At 39.5% G+C, this 15312-nt stretch overlaps 1 protein-coding gene across 12 annotated transcripts in view; it reads left to right on the top strand.

Moving 5' to 3' along the window:
* ADGRL3 (adhesion G protein-coupled receptor L3) overlaps positions 1-15312 on the top strand; it is a gene marked incomplete at its 3' end in the record, with an annotated part of 313409 nt that overhangs the window by 36782 nt on the left and 261315 nt on the right. The gene's annotated exons all lie outside the window — the stretch shown is intronic.

Raw genomic sequence — 15312 nt, 5'->3', positions numbered from 1 at the left:
TCCCTGATGTGAATGGCAACAAAGAGAAACTGTTCATTGATTCAGAGCAAAAGAGCCCAAGTGGGTGCTTTGATTTCAGAGAAACTCTGCCCTGCAAGGGATCTGCGAGGTTAGGCTGCCAGTGTTTTCGCAAATTTTGTCCAAATTGTGACTCCCAAAGTGTTTTGGCAATAGAGTGAAAGACAGGCAGGCAGGCCTCATGGATAATTTTACATTAATAACTATGACTTATGGGTGCCACTGTAAGACCTATGATTCCACTGTGAGAATCAGACCATAATTAAATATCTAACTCTGTAGCGGGGCTGTGCTGGTGGTAAATGGGGTATTGACTTCTGGCTCGTATTTTGACTAAAACTACAAACACAATGTAAGGACTTCAGCAAATCCCAATGCCTAAGGTGGTAATGTATTCTGTAAATCAATAATATATTAGTAATAAAAATGACCAAAGCATGCATCCATTAGGAATTCATAATAGAAATTTGTTTAGGTTATATAGTGTATGTATTGATTGCTGCTATTTAAAGATGAAGTATGGCTTTGAAGCAGAGTGCTTATATATGTAGCTGCTTGCATTTTAAATTCATTTATTTTTAATACGAAGATGGACCTGATAACATGGGGAAATATGTATGAATAGAAGTCACTATTTTATAGTGCAAAATGTTATGGGAATATAAGTGTGCTGAGAAGCCACAAGTATTTAGGTTTCTGAAACCTAAATCTTGGATTTCAGCAAAATAATAAGCAATATATATGGTAGCCACTATTTGCAGCTCCAGGCTTCCAGGTAGCATAAGTTTTTCTTGGCTTGTTGCCTTAACATTGACTTGCTTACCTGTCCCTTTTGTGGTAGGGTGTAAAATGTAATCAGATGTAATATAGTAATGAAGTATGTATATCTATATATATTTGTGTGTGTGTATGCTGGTTTGCTTGACTGTCAGGGACAGATCTGGGGTACAGAGCTGCCAGCAGAACACAGACCTTGCTTCTCTGCAGTGCTGCTGGCTCTCTGCAGCTCCCACAGCTGGCACCAGGGGCTGCGCAGCCAGAGACGACTCAGGGGACAATGCCAGGGAAAGGAGCACCTACAGCACCATGACTGGGAAGTAGGATTTAGGGAATAATGCCTCTGACCCACCCCAGTAACATCACACTGGGCCCCTACATGTCTCTGATGCTGATTTAATATTGTAGTGTGTACACTAGCTAATAACACTGAGAGGCCAGTTAATTTCCTTTACAGAATTGCACTAATTTATTAGATAGCCATAGTGGAAAGCTGAATTAAAGGAAAAACAAAATACCAAACCAAAAAAAAAAGCAAAACCAACAAACACCAAAAAAACCCCAAAACCAAAATAAAAACCAGCCAAAAAACCCCAAGACAGACAAACTTACTAAACACATAGTGCCATACCTACACTTTCAGCCATCCTTCTAAACTTTGGCTGATTATTCCAGGTCCAATGCGTCTGCATTGTTACCTTCTGTAAGGATGAAGAGTGGAGAAAACAATTCACATGCCATAACTGCAGTCTTTGTCTCACTGCAGCAAATAAAAAATGTTTTAGATTTCACAGATTATGGTTCATTATGAAAACAAAGCAAGCCTCTGACTGAAAATCCCATCTGTTGGTTTGCGTTAAGCAATTCCCTTCCTCCTCTTTGCCATTTTTTATTCCTGGGCATTCAAAGAAGCCGTCCTGAAACATTTTTTGTTTCTATTTACAACCACTAAAGGCAGCATACAAACCTTCTCTTTGTGGATAAGCTCAGCAGTTCTGGAGGTTTTGTGTTGTTTGTTTGGGTTTTGTCTTTTGGGGTTTGTTGTTGAATTTTTTAGCGTGGGGTCTTTTTTGGGTTTTCCTTTTTTTTTTTTTTTTACTCTAAGTTAATAAATTGAGTTCCATGCAGCTAATTGCCCCCTTCCTCTTCCTATTCTCTTTCTCCCAAATCTACATAGATCCTTAAAATACAAAGGAACTCCTATGATCAACAAGCCAGACTGTTTGCACAGTAGAGATCTCACGCAGTAATTTGTGAATCAGGCATTGGTGTGTTCCAGACAAATACTCACTCATTGTTTAGGTACTCCAGCTTATAAGGAACAAATCATATGTATATAAAAGTAAACTGTTCCATGGGAAATTGCTCACATGGTTAAAAATATTACCTTATTTCTATCTTCATGTATCAGACTTCAGCTTCCAGATCTTGGATCTTGCTTGCCTTTTTCTACCAGATTAAAGAGAAATATCTTCCCTTGGTACCTACCTGCAGATTAGAATAGTCTTTTAGACCAGTTAAACAGGCTTAGTAATTTTGGTGGCTCACTTGTTAGATTGGCTTTCCAGGCTTTACTTGATTTTTTATTTAAAGTTCTTTTGCAAATTCTTTCAAAGTTTCTGACAAACCCTCTGAAGCTAGGGTACCGCAACGTGTACATTTTCCAAGAAGGAATGGTCTCATTAACACCATATGCAGGGCAATTCCACCTTCCCACTTCTACTTATTATTCACCTCCTCATACTTGCAGAGATCGTGTTTGCCCTTTGAGCTGCTGCATGTTGTTCAAATCGTTATCAGTTATGGAAACAAGACTGTTTCAGAGTGACTGCCTAAGTCTGTGGTCTCACATAATGAGCGCTTCTTGTATTCTTACATGGACTTGCATTTGTCTGTTTTCAAGCATGGTCTGCTCAGGTAGTGTGTAGATCAATCTGCAAAGCTGACAAGGTCTGTGTCATTACTTAACATTTCATCAGTTTTTGCGCTGACTGCAAATTTGGCAAGTTCCGAGTTTATTTTCTCTCAGATCATCGAGAAGTATGTTGAATGATTTTGGACTGATGAGGTTCTTGCTGAACTTCCAGAAATGCTTTGGTTGAGACGACAGTTGCACATTTGCATTAGTTTTTGAGAAGCAGCAGCGAATGCATTTTTCCTGCATGCCAGTGGACTTATATTCTGCTTTTGTGCTTTTTATTCATTTATTTTTTTAAAAATCTTGTTAGTAGCAAAGTGCCAGTGTCCAAAATCAAGCTAAAAAACAGCAGGGGGATTCCTAAGAGGGTTGTGGGTTTCTTAAAAACTCCCATTCTTCAGATTGAATGTATTGGGTGTTTTGCTATTAATCTATTTCCAAATATCTGCTAGAACAGAAAGCATCTCTTTATCACTGTGAATGATGAATAATTCTGTTTGCCTCTTTCTAAGTACAGATTGGAGAGAGTTACTGAATTTTTGTAGTGAGTTCAGCTTGTGCTTGATAGCTGGTTGTCTTTGACCCACAAACCTTACTAGTTTAAAAATACTGATGCTTCTTTAAAAATTCTGCAAGCATTTTTTTTTTGTTTATGGTCTACAGTTATTTAGTTTGTATTTTGAGCTTTTAACGCTGCATGTTTGTGTTTCCAAACTGTAATTTGTACTTGTTAACTACACTGCTGCATTTTTTTTTTATTATTTATTTTTTGTATGTGAGGCTAGGCTGTTTAACAAATGAAGCCACTTCTCATGATTGCAGAGTTGGGGACTTTTATCATGTGGAAACAGACTTCTCAGTTTACTATCTGTATTTTTAATCTCAAATCTTCCTTTCCGTTTAATTTTGTGTGAAATATTTTAACCTATGAGGAGCTATCCTTGCTCAAACCCTCAAATATTTGTGCTACCAGTCAGGACTGTGGTCTTTTTTTCTTATCATGTAAAACTGGTTTGTGGTTATTTGCTCATAGACATCTGTGTGTTTGTTGATGCTGGTGGTTTTGGTTTTGTTTGTTGTGGTTTTTTTGGGGAGTAATTTTTTTTGTTTGTGGTTTTGGTTGGGTTTTTGTTTGTTAGAGGTTTTTTTTTTTTTGTCTGTGATCAACACAATCAATCAGGGCTAATATTACAGTGCATCAAAAAGATTGGCTCAACAATAAACTTGTATTTTATAACATATTGTTATAACATATATTATAACAATAAACCTTTTGTATTTTGCCCAGGTTGCTACCCCTTGAAAAACTGTAGGTTTTTTTTTTTTCTTTTTACCCTACACAGTTTTAGGAGCTTTATTACAGAATAATGAGGGGGATTAGAAGAATTGTAAATAGAAAAAATCTGATTTTATGAAGTCTTTTCCTTGTGCTCCAAAAATCCCCTTGGAGGGACAGTGGCAGCAGAATTCTTTCCTCAAATATGAAAAGGGAGCACAAGGTGATGGAAATATCTAACATTTTTATTCTTAGAAAAAGCAGAAAATTCTAAATGTGAAGTATAAATAACTCTAGAAGAACAATGCTTGAAACAGGTACAAAAGGAAATGGATATTATAGATAGAACAAAAAGTGCTTGAAATGGATCTTTTGTTAGCTATAAGTCAGTTTCTATTTAGAAAGTGCATTTAAATGTACTGCAACATAATTAAATTAGAAATTTAATTAATAATCTCCCAGACAGTTTTCTGGAAATCTTTCTCTGTTGCCTTTTTTTTTTTTTGTCATTTTTTTCTTTTTTTTGCATTTTTTTTCTTTTTTTTCCCAACTTGAAAGAATCCTTCAAACCCTTTAGGGGCAAACAGCACAGGGGATTGACCAAGTGCTAAGCAAGTGCTTGGTTTTCCATGACCTCTTTCTGTGCCCTTCTGATGAGCATCCTCTGGTGGCACAGCAGTGCTGGGGCTTGAAAAAAGTCCTGCTCTCTCTGACACCTTATTTATAGGGGAAGGAGGAATGGATTCTTTCATCAGGTTTTTTTTGTCAAAAATATTTCTTTGCCTTTGGGCCCACTATCTCTCTCTGATTAGAGCGGGCAAACATATCCTGGTTTTTGCTGCCAGAGAGATCAGCAAAAGATTTACTTCTTTCATCTACCTCTTGAAGGAGGGCAATTTGAAACAAGTCTAGTGATTGTGTTTAAAAAAAAAAAGGCTAAAAAAGAAAGAGTCTTCCATCCATCACAGTTGTTTGCAGTGGTTTTCTCCTGAAGCAACTTGGATAATTTTTTTCAGACATATTTTCATTGAACTGATGAGCACTGTGCCCTCAAGTGTAGCATCTGCACCTGTTTGTTACTCATGCTGCATGACTATCCTTTTGTGTGTCACTGTAGCTCCTGCTTCTAACCTGCACACATTTCTTCTTCTCTTTAAAGTGTCCTTTGGGGCACAGACCCTCATTTTGTTCAGTTGTGCACTTGGGTGTCTGCAGGAGCCCTAGAGTTCCCCACTGAGCAGGTAATGAATCATGATATCCAGTGCTTTAGGGACTTCCATAAAGCAGGGCTGGCTTTTAACCAGTATGAGGTTGGTGTTTTGTTGTTTTTTTGTTTCTTTTTAACGGAGCACAATGTCTCTGTGACTACTCACACTTGTTATTGATGCTTTTTAAAATGCTTATTAGGCTGTTGTGAACCTCTTTGAGGGCTGGAGTGGAAAATGAATAGAAACTTGTATCCTGGGACACCTCCACGGCTGGTGGGTATGGGAGGGCAGGATTCAGAGTGGGTTATTGCAGATAAAAAGGCAGTACAGTGAGTTTGGCCACACTGTTGTGCCCTGGCTGCCCCAGTCTGCCATGGGAGTCCTGGTGGTACCACAGGGTAACATCCCCTCCCTGCTATGAAGCCCAGAAGGTCTCAGCTGTTCACGTTATTTTTCTGGGAGCAGTTGATATGTCCAGGGCATTTCTGGGAGCCTACAGCTGAGCATTATTTCAGATTTTTTTTTTAAATTATTTTTTTGTGACTTGCTTTGAGCTGGGGGCAGTATTGTGTGCATGTAAGTATTGGATCAGCACACACCCATATCTAGCTATATAGTCTTTCTGGAGCAATATTTGCACAGGTTCTATTAGGGGAAAATAATTAAGGACAGTGCTTGCTGTGAGCAGGTGGGCACAATAGGAAACTTCATCACTCAAGATTATAGTTGTGTTTCCTAGGAGGTGAACCATTTTCTGGGGGTAATTAATTAGTTTTAATGTTTTGCTGTTTTCTGCTGAGGAGAAAGGGGTACTACAGGCAAAAATATGTGAACTCCTTGAAAATCTGCTTTTACTTCAGGTATATTTCTACCTGGAGCAAGTGTGCGTGTTTCAGTTCATTCCCCAAATTTAATTCTCCTACTGTTCTTTATTTTTAAAATTGAGGGGAAGTAAATAAAGTTGGCCACTGTTCAGATGAATGTAAATGCTTCTGAAAAGCTCTTTGAAGCTGCTAGCAACTTCAAGGTGAAATCCTTGATATTTTGAGGTCAAAGGAGGAGGAGGAGGAGTAAGTGTCATGGAGTTTGGGGAGTCATGATTCAGAGGACTGCAAAGAATGGCTTGGCACAGCCTACTTGTAATTCTTGTTAGTGTATCAGCAAAAAAAGGATCTTGGCTCTCATGCCAGTGTTCCTGGGATGGAGCTCATATATGGCATGCTATGGAAAACCTCATCCAGCAGCTGGGGATGGGGTTTTTCTGTGTAGATTACTCACAGGTAATCTACACTAAGAAGCACCCATTGGTTTTTAAAAATTCAGTAGGGCACCCTAAATGTCATTTTGCCATGTAAAAAAACTGCACTTGCCATTTTGCCTGTTTCCTATGCACCATGCTTTTCTAAACATTTAAGAAGTGCACAAATATTAAAAAATTAATGCAATGCGATTCTGAGAAGTCAGGATCTTAAGGTAGTCTCAGACTTCTTTATAAAACTTTCACAGTTATGGCTAGTGGAAAGAACAAATTCCCTGTTGCTATTTATGGCAGACACTCAAAGGAGTGGTGATGGCTAAAACACAAAGAAAAATCAGTTATTAATGATCTATGATTTAGCCATATTACTTCCTTGAGATGTCTTTGAGGCCTGGGAAACTTCTTGTAAAATGAATGCTAAAGGTGTCATTTTTGGCCTTTGATGTAAAGCAGTTGGTTTAAATGATAAATATTTGGGGCCCCAGATTTTTCTGCAGATATTTGAATGACAGGCTCTAATACTTTGGTAGAAAATCTTTTTTGCCTGCCTGTCTTTTTCTCTGGACAGTTCTCGACATTTCACATGGTTCTCCTTTCCAGGTAGTACAAACTTAAAAATAGATTTACTGCTCTGATAAACAAGTCTGTAAACAGCACAAAGTAATCTCCACTCTGCTCTTCATCATTTCTGTAATAATGCAGATATTTCTACAAGAGCTTTAATGTTCCCCTTCAGAGGCTTTTCAGGGAGCTGTAAATCAAAATTAAACTTTAACTTTGCGAAGGTATTTCTTGGTAGCAATGTATTATTTGCAGCTCTTCAGCAAAGCTCCAGATACATCCAACCTGTCTAATTTTCAACAGCCTTAAAAGAATTGCTGAACCTGCTGAGTTCACCAGGTCTCTTCCTGACTTCTTTGTTTTTTGGGGGTCGGTTAGTTACTTTGGTGTGGTTTTATGTTTGGGGTTTCCCCCCTTCTCTTTTTCTCCTGCCCCCATTTTTTTCTCCTATGATGAGATAGAAGTCAAACTTGGGCTCTGTTTCATCTCCAACTTTTGAGGGTGCACTTGTGTCCTGGCCTGCTGCAGTTATCCTTGTCCTGCTTCCTGTAGCCCAGGTCTGCCACCTCCCAGTTCATGGTGGTACAAGAGGCAGAAGAGCCCTTGGGAAATACCCACCTATGCCAGCACTAAATCCTCCTGCAGCCCATTCTAATGGCAAACCTAAAATAACTCTGCTGGTAACAGGAAAGCTATTCTAGCTTGGTGTTACTTTAGAAAGGGTAGGAATTTAAGCTGGTGTTTTAAGTGGGAACAAAAACAAACTGTCATTTTAAATGAACTTATTATATAATATGAAATCTGAAAATTATGATCAGATTCTTTTTACTTAATGTTCTTAGAATAAACCCTTGATGCTCATTTATCTAACTTCCTCTCTGATTATACCTGTTATGGTGGTTTATAAGAGTTTTTATATGAGATTAAAGATTAACCTTACTAATGGCTACAATTAAAACCTACACTGGAGTAATTTGAAACGGGGCAAATTCTGTTATTACTCAGATCTTCTCACTTCACCACATTAATTTGTGCTGTATTAAATTTGAGATACCAAGGTTGTTCAGCAATGTCAAAGTCATAGCTTCTCTGATTTTGAGGCTTTTTTGGTTTTTGTTGGAGACAGTTGAGTGCCTGTTGTAACAACAGTAGCTTTGAGTTGGGTAAGAACTACGTGGCATGTTTTTCATTACTAAGGACCCCAGTGAAATTTGTGGTGTATGGATTTGTAAAAAGGACTCGTCCCTGTGGCTCAGAACCTAATTCTTCCTTTATTGAGAATACAAATGTCTCAATGTTATGGACCAGGATATAAAAGCCAGATATTTTAATAATGTCACTGTTAGGCTAGAGGGCAAGTTTACCATAAGAGGTGGTTATAGAAATTAAGCACCACAATACCAGGCTTTAAACTCTGACACTTTTCCCCGTCTGTGCACAGCTTTCCTACACTTGAAAGGTAATTCACATGAAAGAAGCCCGTAAATTTAAAGAACATTTTTTATTTAATGCGTGCCTTTCATTACAAATTAGATGATCCACTGCAAAGGAAAAGATACTTGGGAATAGCTTTTTTCCTGTGATGGGGCCTAAATATTAATGTACTTGCATTCAACATCCCCTTGGAGACCACATTTTATTTGTCTGTTGTTCTCAACTTGTTGCTTCTGCTTTAATTAAATTCATTAAAGTGACATTTAGCTCAGGCTGGGACTGTGCTTCTGACCTCTGATTTGAAGGTAGGTTGTCATGTTTTTTTGAAAAGCACTCTAAATTCAGCCTTTTTCCTTTTCCTTTCCTAAATTCAACCAATTTCCCTTGTGAACACTCGCCCCTGGGTGCAAATGCATCCACTTCACTGTTGTTGTAGTTTTCTGGTGATCTCCCACAGTACTCTTTGTCTGTGAGTTTCTTTTCTCTTCCCTAGGAATATACTGAGAGATTTTAAGATAATCTAATGCTTCTTACTCATAAAGAAAGCTTCTCCATAGTTGGGTAAGGGTTTGGGAATGTTAGGGGAGAGAATAAGGATATTTATCAGCTGAGTGTGGCAAAGAGATGAGGAGTATTGGTGGTATGAAGAGTGAACAGTAGAATTATCCCAGGATGTAGCTGTCTGGTGCTTAATCCTCTGGCTGCTGTCCCTGGGCTTTTTGGGCATCCAGAGGGTGGTGGAAAGAGCCAGTTGTTTGTCCATCACTGCTTTGAGATCTGGGGTGCCTGGAAATAAAAGGTGCTTTCCATGGAAATAAAAGGTGCTTTCCATGAGGCTTATTCATGGAGACAGAGTCTTGCTTCAGAGATGTTCAGTTTAGGACTTGGCTAGGTTTTGGAGTTTTTTGTGCTCCTGTTTGTATCCACAGTTGTGTCACCGTGGAAAATTCACTGATTGTGTGTGAATTTTGGCTGTCCCTACAGAAAGTTCTCTCTGTGTTTGCTACAACCTTTTGTGAATCCTTTTAATTGTGGGGGAGGGCATCAGATAGAAACTTACAGATAAACTTCTTTTCACTCATAGAAGTTGGGAACAAATCCCTAGCAGGTGCCCCTTGTGTGCTATAATGGAGATAGAGTAAGCAATTTATGGAACCATAAGATAGTTGACCTCAACCTCTGCATAAACAGCACAGGGAAGTTTATGAGGATTTTCTGGTTTTTAGCTTTTCTTTGGTTGCTTTGGCTGGGGTGTTGCCCAGCCTCTCTTCTGTGTTTTTTGGGGGTTTTTTTTTGGTGGTGTTTTTTTTTTTTTTTTTTTTTGGTATCCTCCATCCCACCATGTAAAAAGATGCTCTTTGAGTTTGTGAAGTCTGTTCATAGCTGGCTGTTTACTGACTAAGGGGGAATCAAGGTGAAGGTGACCAAAGAAAAATTGCAAATTGCTTTTGATATCATCTATAAAATAAGAAAGCCTGAGACAACCTTGGAGGATGTGGGTATTTGATTCATGTGGGGAAACCAAAGCTGAAGCCACATGCTTCACTTTCTGAGGATGCATCTAATTCTCTTCTTCCTTTCCATGGCAGATTTTAGAGTGCTTAATGGGGGAGATAAGATCATGTTCCCATTTTGATAGATGAGACAGCAATCAGCTGAGGCACACAGGGGAGAGCTGGGCATGGGGACCAGGACTGTCCATCCCTGCACTGCTGATGGCTTCAGCTCTTCAGCCACACTGGCTGCCTTCAGTCTTCAATTCTTCCCTGGGGCAGCTGGATATGGATGTTGCAAGCATTTGCTGCAATGTCTTGGCACCAGCCTTTGTCTGTAGGCTGCACCTTTCTTTAACCCCCCTGCAGGCTGAGAGTAGCAGAAAGGCTTTTCCACCCTGTCTCTCTGGAAATGACATTGTTTGTGTTTTTTCTTTATTTTATTTTTAATTGTCAGCAGCTGTAGAGAAAGTGGGGGAGAAGAAATGGCATTTCCATATTTGTATATTAATAATAAGATTTCAGAGAACTTTGGACCAACCAAGCTATTTTAAGTTTGTCAGAATTTCGTTGATATTTATGAAAATACTGGGAAGTGGGAGTATTGGATGCTTGAGAAGTGTTTGTTATCCCCATCTTTAACTCAAGGTTTTGCTTTCTACTAATATTGCTCTTGAGATCAGAGGCCAGGCATAATTTGGATTAAGGAAAAGAGAGAGAAGAAATACTGAGCAATGTCTGAATGCAAACATTTTATGCACTAAGGAGACTTTATATCCTAACAGGGAAAAGTAGGGTCCTGGTTTAGAAGAGCACTTCAGAATGTGGAGTGAGCCCTACAAAGCCCATTGACTCATTGACTGAAAGGGATTTCCGCTCCTACCCACCCCTGAGTAGGCTTGAGAATAAAAGGAGGGGGACTTTTTTTATTATTACTTCAGGATTTTTTCCCCCACAGAGCCAAGGTGAACTGTGGGAGTATTAAATACTGCAAAATTACAAACACAGAAGCATTCTTCCAAATTACTAGGAAACCTCTTCATGCTCTGTTTGCAGTTGGGAACAGTAAGTCAGATACTTAGCTGGGCAGACCAAATCATATACAGAGCTTGTGAAAATAATTATCTCTACAATTCCAGCTTTTGTTTCACGGCCCTTAAATATGCACTGAATTTTCACTCTGAAAATTCTGAGCCAGAACATGATTTTGCTGGGAAAATTGCATATAAAACCTAATTAAAAGCATCAACCCACACTTTTCTTTTAAAAGTACATCTACTACCATCATGCCTCTAAATGTAACAGAGCTCAACAAGTCTCTAGCAGCCAAGGAAACACATAATTTAAAGGCTATTTCGGCATTTGATTAAGCACACAGTGATAACTACAAGCCCGTGCCCTGCAGGCATGACAAGAGGCAATTATGTTCTGAGGTCAAAAGCGAGGGGGAGAAAAAGCACAAGATTTTGATGACTTACTTAATTTTCCAGCTCCTGAAATTAGCAGAGACAAAGGAGTTCTAAATCGCCCAGATAAAATCCTGTCATTATCTGTTGCCTTTTCACCCTCTGCTCTCACTTTGCCCTGTAGAAGCTCAGGAGGATTATTTTCCACCGAATGGCTGCACTTAAAAAACTCGAGTTGGCACACATTTAAACGTTAAAGAATTTGAAAAACACTCCTTCTAAGTTCTGTATTTAGGTGGCTGTCTGCATATAGGATCCTGGAAAAAGACACCTGTTTTTCAAAGTAGTGAGCAGCCATCAGCTCCTCTTGACTTCAAGCCAACAATTAGGTCACTTATTTAGGAGATTAAATAAGGAGCTCAATGAGAGACTGTCAAGATAGGGAGCTGCTCAAAGAAGAGAGAAGTGTATTAATGAATTAATACAATCATGCTGTGTATTTCACAGATGGGCTTTGATGTATCTTGTTTCACAGCAAAAAGCAAAACATCTTTGCTACTTACAGGAAAACCAGTAAAAATGATTAAGTAAGATTATCATATAGGGGCACAACAACAAAAAAATGTGTTTACAAGGAGATAAACAGCCAGGCTCTAATCTCCCTTCGGAGTATTTATTGCAGATACTGAAGTAGAAGAAAAAGCCATGCAGAGAGAATGATTTGGTGGTCAGTGGCAGGATGGAAAACGTGCCTGTTGCTTTAGGAGAAAGCATGTTAGGAGATCATGCTCTATTACAATATTCAGCTGCTTCTAGTTTTTCCAGGGTGTTAAATTTTTTATGCGTTTTGTCCAGAAAATAAATGTAAATGTTGACTCCATGATACCACGGGGAGGTGTCTGTCAGTGAAAGCTGTCCTTCTTAGAGCAAGCAGTCAGGTGATTATGTGAAAGGCAAAAAGGTGAATTCCAGGAAGCCTAAAGCTGAATCTAGAAATGCTTCATCTGTCCAGAGGTTCTTTACTGGAGAGTAGCACATGAGCTGTTATTTTGGGGAAGGGGTGTTCAGCTTTGGTTTGGGGTGTTTAGGGGGGCATCCTTGGAACTGATATGTGTGCAGTAAATCAATGCTGTAAAGTCTCATTTACAGGAGACACACCCATGATACTAGAAATGTGTTCTCATTTGAGGTAGAGAAATATCTTTAATGGTTTTGTAAATTGCTGTTAATAATTATCAATGTCTTATTTCCAGCATAACACAAGAGTTAAGGTTAGCTGCATTTCTACAGTATTGCTGTTTGACAAATATACCAGGTTTTTATGAGTGAATTCTCAGGCATTTAATTTTTTGTCATTTTTAGCAGGGCTTTCCTCAGCCCTCACATGTTCAATTGATACAGAATACTTACTAAAAAATACACCCCAAAACATTGAAATTAAGAGCAAAAATATACTTTCTGAATCATGAGGCTCAGAAGTTTTGTTTTCTGTAGTGGGAACTGTAAAAAGTAAAGTAGTATTACCAACTCTCTTTGCCCTTTGTATAGCCTGTGTTAACCTTCCAGAGAAAATGATCCAAATTGCTCAAGGACTGGGCAAAACCATAGCTCCAAACAGCTAATATTGCCTATAAACCTCATTTTGTCATTTTTTTGGCAGTTAACAGGAGTCATCTAAGCACATGGCAGGAGGAGGGAGGGCCCTTGGCCTCAGCATTCTGCCAAAAGCTGCTAGAAACCTTCTGCCTCCCATGTCACCAATCTGCTCAGGTTTAGCACAGAACAGGCTTGAGAGGAGAACTCACCACAGCTCTTTTCCAAAATCAGAATCCTGGCATCAGAAGTTTTTTGGTCAGCACTGGCCTTCTGCCATAGAGTCCAGTGTTTGACAGAGCAGAGCCTGCTGCAGGCTGCTGTGGACAGATTCCTGTAACTAAACTTAATACCTCTTGAAGTTGTTTTAGGGCAGGCAAAAATTGCTGAGCTCTGCTGACTCTGCCTTACTGGCTGGTTTATGTCTTCTGTCAAACGTTGTCTCTAACATTGTCTGTCCCATCCTTCTTCCACTCACCTTGTTGCCTAGTGGTATCAAGCCAAGGGTAAGAACGAGGCAGTGCACCTTAGAGGTTCACACTTGTCCTCCTCATTTTCCTCTTCGTGTGAAGAAGCTGGTGGCAGTGAGAATTTATTGCATTTCACAAATGCATGGTGCAATATGAGCCCAGGGCACAACCATTTCTCCAATCTCAGGGACATCTCAAGTGACCCAAACCCTAAAGCTGTGCTAATTGTGCAAGCTATTATTCAAGAATAAGCACACATCTGTCTTGGGAGTTTGGCAATTAGTCTGCAGCTCTGGCACACCAGGGAGGGTCCGGTATCAAAGTAATCCCTGCAGATTTACAGAAATCACAATCTGAGAATCTCTCCAGTGATACATACCCGAGACAACTGACAATAATGGCAGGATTCATGGAAGTCAGTGTGTTGGATTGCTGCCTGACAGACAGGGCAGCCTCGATATAGTCAAATGGTGTTCTCACAAACAGCAATAGAATCTTATTTTCCATAAGCAAACTTGGTGTGCATGTACCATGGGGAAGTTTTATGGAACAAACCAGCAGAACGTTGGATGGGATTTTTGGTTTAGGGGGAGGGCATTTTGGTGTTTTTACAATGGGGCCAGGAGGAAAGGGAGTTGTTGAGAGATGCCTGGTATCAGATGGACCATGGATCTACTGGAGGCTTAAACCTCTCACTGTCACATAGAGACAGGCTTGGGTTGTATGTTGAGTTTTGTGGTTGGAAGTATACAAATGTAGCTTGGAGGGCACATCATCCCTGTATCTGGAAACCTTAATGGTTCCTTTCATTCTTGTGGAATAAAGGAGGGAAGGAGTTGGCTTTTATTTCAGCTTGTGAGTGGTGTGCTAGGCTAGGAAACAAGTATTTGGTTCCTAGCATCACCATGGACTTCCCAGGAGATCTTCTGGAAGCTGCAAAACCCTTCTGTGGCTGAGTTGAGAAAGACAATATGTAGCTACTTCATGTGGATATTTGGGGATTAATATATTCACGTTCGTCAAGCTGTTTAAGATCTTTGGATCAAAGAGTCTGTAAAGATGGGAAATACAATTGCTTGTTGTCAAGTGGCATTGTTTACTAATACTTTAGGGCTTTGTTTTCAAGGCATCTCAAAGTGTGTTTCTTTTTTTTTTTTTCTTTTGCAAACTGTAGCCTGGATTTCTTTTAAAACAGGTAAGATTTCTGAGAGCTCTTTAATTCCACAAGTGTTTGCCAGCTATTTGACTATCCAGGCAGATCCAATGCAAAGCTAAGACTGAGCCTAAATCATCTGGTGTCCCATAAATTGGCCTTTTCATGGAAAGTATCACTGCAGGGCCCAAACTTTGGGATGGTTGCCAGAACCTGCAGGCCATCCCCTGGCATGCTGCAGGCTACAGCAAAAGCCATTAGGATCACTTTTTCTAAGGGCTAAGAAAAGGACCAGGAGCAATACAGATGTTATTACATCTGCTGTAGGACAGGTGCAATCTTGCTGAGCAGGTGGGATTCTGGTTCTTGGATTGCTTGTTGTCATAAAATTTTCTTTGCTTGTTCAAGTACAATACAGGATTGTAATTTTATATATCAAAGCCAACTAGTTTTTCACCTGGTAAGTAAAAATAATAACAATGCCGTAGTTGCCATTTACCTTTTTCAATAAGGGATTTCTAAAACCCTATGTAAAAGGGATCTATAGCTTGTTTTTAAAATGAGAAAATCAAGTCTCACTGAGTTGGAGAAGTGATTTCTCTGGGCAGCCAGCAAGCCAGCGACCAGACCCCGTTTCTGCAGATCTTATCTGAATGCTACCAAAACTATCTCGGCACAGCATATGGGTAGAGCCTTCTGCTGAACGTGATTCCGCTTTTAATTTTAGCCTCGCCGTGGAGAGCCAGT

This window comes from Fringilla coelebs (genome assembly GCF_963513975.1).
Source record: "Fringilla coelebs genome assembly, chromosome: 4".
Taxonomy (NCBI): Eukaryota; Metazoa; Chordata; class Aves; order Passeriformes; family Fringillidae; genus Fringilla; species Fringilla coelebs.
This window is presented reverse-complemented; position numbering and strand designations above follow the sequence as displayed.